Source organism: Leopardus geoffroyi, chromosome C3, assembly GCF_018350155.1.
Source record: "Leopardus geoffroyi isolate Oge1 chromosome C3, O.geoffroyi_Oge1_pat1.0, whole genome shotgun sequence".
Taxonomy (NCBI): domain Eukaryota; kingdom Metazoa; phylum Chordata; class Mammalia; order Carnivora; family Felidae; genus Leopardus; species Leopardus geoffroyi.
The window spans coordinates 113861332-113866835 of NC_059338.1; the positions used below are offsets into that span (position 1 = coordinate 113861332).

The following is a 5504-nucleotide window of genomic DNA, read 5'->3' on the forward strand; positions in this document are numbered from 1 at the left end:
TAATGTTGTAAGTATCCATAAAAAATCATGAACTAAGTTGGGGGGGTGGGTGGGGAGATCAGACTGATTTTGAATTTCCCCACAACAGTCAGTGTTAGACTGTGAGGGAGCAATGTTTAAACAGTTTGAGGAAAAATAAAGTATGACCAAAGAATACTAGCCAAGACATAATTTAAGTATAAAGGCAATAGGTAGAGATTCTGTAATGAACATGGCCTCAGCAAAAGAGAAACAGTGATCTCCTCTTGAAAAAAAAATAGGAAGAAACCTACATATATTTAAATCACACAAAAGAAAACAATTTTAAAAAGAATCCATAAATGTCAAAACTGGCTAAAGAACTGTAACTTTAGGGGAACCTGGGTGGCTCATTCGGTTAAGCATCTGACTTAGGCTCAGGTCATGGTCCCACAGTTTGTGGGTTCAAGCCCTGCGTCGGGCTCTGTGCTGACAACTCAGAGCCTGGAGCCTGCTTGAGATTCTGTGTCTCCCTCTCTCTCTGCCTCTCTCCTGCTCATGCTCTGTCTCTCTCTCCCAAAAAGTAAACATTAAAAAGAAAAGAGCTGTAACTTCATAATTATTAGAGACTAAAGTATAAATTATTAAAATAATTCCTAATAATTACCTATAACAATATATAATATATAATTATTAAAGTTATTAAAAGTGTAAAATTATTAGTATCAAAATAATACTCCAACTATCCCAAATCAGGAAGTGGTGAAGGGGGGAGAAAGTCTAAGACTGTTAGCTTCACATATGTCATAGGAAGCAGCTAAAATGTGATGTGCAAGTAAAAAGAATTATCCTCATAGCTTGATGATTTTCATAATCTTCTTTTTTGAAAGCATATAAGGACTTCTGAAAAGTAGTTTTCCTTGTGATTAACATTTTTATTTAAATTTAAGCATTACTTTAATAGTCACTTTAGCTTCACTTTTTCAATTTAATCATGTAAAATTAATTTTAATAATTTTTTTTAATTTGAGAGACAGAGAGAGCACATATGCAAGTAGGGGAGGGACAGAGTGACAGAGAGAGAATCTTAAGCAGGCTCCATGCTCAGTGTGGACAACGTGGGGGTCCATCTCGTGACCCTGGAATCACGACCTGAGCTGAAATCAAGAGTCGGATGCTCAACAGACTGAGCCACCCAGACTCCCCTAATTTTAATAATTAACAAAAAAAATTTTAATGTTTATTTTTGAGAGAGAGAGAGAGAAAGAGGGAGAAAGAAAGAGAGAGAGAAAGAGAGAGAGCATGAATAGTGGAGGGGCAGAGAGAGGGAGACCCAGAATCTGAGGCAGGCTCCAGGCTCTGAGCTGTCTGCACAGAGCCCGACGCAGGGCTGGAACTCACAAACTGTGAGATCATGACCTGAGCTGAAGTGAGACACTTAACTGACTGAGCCACCCAGGTGCCCCAGGCATCCCTAATTTTAATAATTTTTTTTTTAATTTTTTTTTTCAACGTTTATTTATTTTTGGGACAGAGAGAGACAGAGCATGAACGGGGGAGGGGCAGAGAGAGAGGGAGACACAGAATCGGAAACAGGCTCCAGGCTCTGAGCCATCAGCCCAGAGCCCGACGCGGGGCTCGAACTCACGGACCGCGAGATCGTGACCTGGCTGAAGTCGGACGCTCAACCGACTGCGCCACCCAGGCGCGCCAATAATTTTTTAATTTAAAAGTAGCATATATAATTTCATCGCATGTAACAAAAATATTTTTTTCTAATTTTCCATTCTTCCTTTGGTCCATATGATCATCCAATGTTAACAATCATTATTTCAGGGTAGTGATATTGTTTTGTGTAATTGTCTACAATTCGTGGTTAACAAATTTGTGATTTAGAGTACTGATTTGAATTATTAATAGTAAACATGTATTTGTTTTTAAATTGCAATCAAGTTATTAATCTAGAATAATAAAAAATCAAGTAAAATGTCTCAGTAATTTATTAGTTGGCCTACTTTCATTTTTAGGAGATCAGAGTACATTTTTCTACTTCTCTTATTTCTTCATTTTTTTTTTTTTTTACTTCTGGCATAATGTTCATGGATAGAGAAGTCTGTTGAAATTTTTCTCTGCCAAAGATTAGTGTAATAATTGGTAATTCTTACATTCACACTGTTTCTCATATTTATATGGATTTCATTCTCTCATAATTCTTATTTCCATTTCTTTTTTGTTGCTCTATGGGTACAAAATTGGGCCATCCATGGGCTGAGAACCAGGAGCAACAGTATCCACATGGACAGGAGTCAACTGCCCACCTTGGACAGCTCTAAGACTTCTCTCTAGTCTGCACCCAACATTGTAAATAACACACATATTCATCAACAGTGTATTGAATAAAACAATTATGGTCTACTTGTACAATGGGTCTTATACATCACGTAGAATAAGCTATTATTAGTTGCTATAGCACAAATAAATCTTTCAAACAAAATATTGAAATAAAGAAGCCAGTCACTATATGTATACATGTATGTGTGTGTGTGTGTGTATACAAAATGTGATTCCGGGGCACCTGGGTGGCTCAGTCGGTTAAGTGGCCGACTTCGGCTCAGGTCATGATCTCGCGGTCAGTGAGTTCAAGACCCGCGTTAGGCTCTGTGCTGACGGCTCAGAGCCTGGAGCCTGTTTCAGATTCTGTGTCTCCCTCTCTCTGACCCTCCCCCGTTCATGCTCTGTCTCTCTCTGTCTCAAAAATAAATAAACGTTAAAAAAAAAAACCCAAAAAACAAAATGTGATTCCATTTTTATGAAGTTCAAAAATGGGCAAAACTAATTTATAGTTTTGGGAGTTAGGTTAGTGGTCACACTTTAAGAGAATTAGTGACTGGAGATGAGGGGGGCTACTAGAGGCCAGTAAGACTTTGTTTCTCTGTGACAAAGGTTATATGTTACGTAGGTGTGGTTACACAGGTGTGTATTCACTTTGTGAAAAACTCATTGAACTAAATACCCATGATTTGGTTGCTTTTCTGTGTGTATGTTATACTGGAGTAAAAAGTTTGCTAAAAAATGTTTTTGTTCCAAAATTATTTATTGCATAGCCCATCATTTCCCCATTACTATGTATTGCCAACTCAAGAGAGAGAGGGAGAGTCAACCAGCATGGCTGGCTGCAAATAACAACTGAGGAACGGCTAGCTTGGGAGCCACCCTCTGAGCAGAACCAGGCTCATCCTGACTAGTGGCTCCTGCCACCCTATCACGCCAGTAGCATCAGGAGCACAGGTTCATGTCTGATCTTTTCATGAATTGCAGGTGCTCTTTTTCTCCTTCTGCTTCCTGACACGTGATGACTACATCTGCAAGCGTTGGAGTCGGACATCCTGAGCCTGAGCCCAGACTTTGCCACTTGCCAGTGTGTTGGAGCTAGATTAACCTTCTTTAACCCTCAGCTCTCTCATCGGTAATTTGAGAAATAGTAGTTTCTTAATGAAATAATTATTGTGAGAATGAATTAGATAATGTGCATCAAGCACTTAGCACTGTGCCTATGCACAGCAAACTCTGATAAAGATTAGAGATGATGATGATGATGATGATGGTGATGAATCTTCCACTTCCCTTGATGTCTTCTTACATTCTCTTTCTCCCTGGACTGGAACATCATCTATCTAGATTCTCATCTATCCACTTTCCTTGTTTTCACACTCCTTCCACCATGCTATAGACCAAAGTAGATGGTGGCAGAGTGCCTAGATACTTTTATGATCTCCAAGAGTGTTCTCAAAAGCTATCATGCACATTGAATACAGGCAATAGCTTGATCCAAAATGAGACAGTCTTGTGTTCTCACACAATTGAGCTAAGCCTTAAAACCTCCATAGTACCTAGCACAGCATTCTGTAATTAGACCAGGTGTTTAATAAAATGTTTTTGACAAAGATGGAGAGAAGAGTCCACCCACTTCACATGTGTGCCTGGGGGGGGGGGCTGGGATACAATGTGTTTACAAATGCCCCCCCACAGGTGCTCATAGAGATGGCTCTATGAGACTGGTGGTATGGTGTGTGCTATTTATCACCTGTGTTGTTTACTCTTTAGTCTTTAGTTTGCGAACCTCCTTTAGTTATGAAGCTTCATGACTAAATAGACCTTTTTTCGTGTGTGCGTGGTGGGGATACCCATTAAAAAGCTGCTTTCTCTTTGTAAGTGATGTTTATCTGTTGATTGAATATAACCTATTTATTGAGTTATTTTACATAGAATCTCACCTATCAATGCATAGACTAACATGTCATTAAGTCATTCAAAGATTCAAAAAATTATATAAATTTCCTGGTACGAAGTAGTTGCTCAGAAATGGTGGATTTCTGGGGCGCCTGGGTGGCGCAGTCGGTTAAGCGTCCGACTTCAGCCAGGTCACGATCTCGCGGTCCGTGAGTTCGAGCCCCGCGTCAGGCTCTGGGCTGATGGCTCAGAGCCTGGAGCCTGTTTCCGATTCTGTGTCTCCCTCTCTCTCTGCCCCTCCCCCGTTCATGCTCTGTCTCTCTCTGTCCCAAAAATAAATAAACGTTGAAAAAAAAAATTTAAAATAAAAAAAAAAGAAATGGTGGATTTCTGTCAGGGCAGATTAGAGTGTTTACCTGTAGGTGCGTACTGTGTGCTGAGAAAAGAAAGGAAGGAACGCTGAACATATTCTATCTTCTTTCTCTTTCAGAGCTAGAGAATGGCCTCAGGTTGGAGGTGGAAAAGAGTGGAACGTGGTTTTATGCCAGGCTGTGAGGTATACAAGCCACTTCACCAAGAAACCATTTCCAAGCCACATACCGCTAGTAATTAATGCTGTAGTCGTGACACTTCCGTAAGTGGGTTACAGATTGTTGCTGTGGTGTGTACAAAGCTTATTGGATAAATGTCTTTAGGAAAGGGGAAGGCATTAGTCTCTTGGTGATCAATAGGATAATAAATTGTGTTTTGTTTCTGTACCTGGATTTAATGTTTACCTTTCAAATAAACGCTAGCTTTCTCATTGCTTCTCTGGTTTTCAAGGCGCATAGTCTCTTGAAACACTTACAGTCACTGTCTCCACAGTCAGCAAATCCCTCGCTTCTCTTCTGGGTAGACAGTCACACAAGTGAACAGGACAGAAGATTAAAGCAACTAAAAGTGAAACAGATGATGTAGGGGGTAAGTACGGAGCAGAGCTTTGATAATCTACTCATCAGGCAGCACGTGAATCCCAAATAGAACCAGATTTTCTAATAGGAGCGCCTTCTTCCCCCCATCAAAAACACACTGCGTGCTTCCCTCTAATGTGCGAAGGCCTTTGTGACATTCTTTTGGAGACATTTTCCCTTTATCACACTGTCAATAATTTATGAAATGTTTCTGACTAACCAGTACTTACGAGTGAATACAAATAATGTTTCGAGTTAATAGCAACTTAACTACTTTCTATTCTATTCAGCTTTCCCCAATTCAAATATGATCAGGACTTAAGATTCTGCAAGAGCCATAGCAACAGGATGAAAGGAAAGGGGGAG

General features: G+C 39.9%; 1 long non-coding RNA gene across 1 annotated transcript; it reads left to right on the forward strand.

Annotated features, from left to right (window-relative positions):
• The first annotated feature begins 3180 nt into the window (after positions 1–3180).
• On the forward strand, positions 3181–4995 carry LOC123587027. The gene is made up of 2 exons (XR_006707098.1): positions 3181–3424; positions 4679–4995. It is a non-coding gene; the product is annotated as an uncharacterized LOC123587027 (long non-coding RNA).
• The last annotated feature ends 509 nt before the right edge of the window (positions 4996–5504 follow it).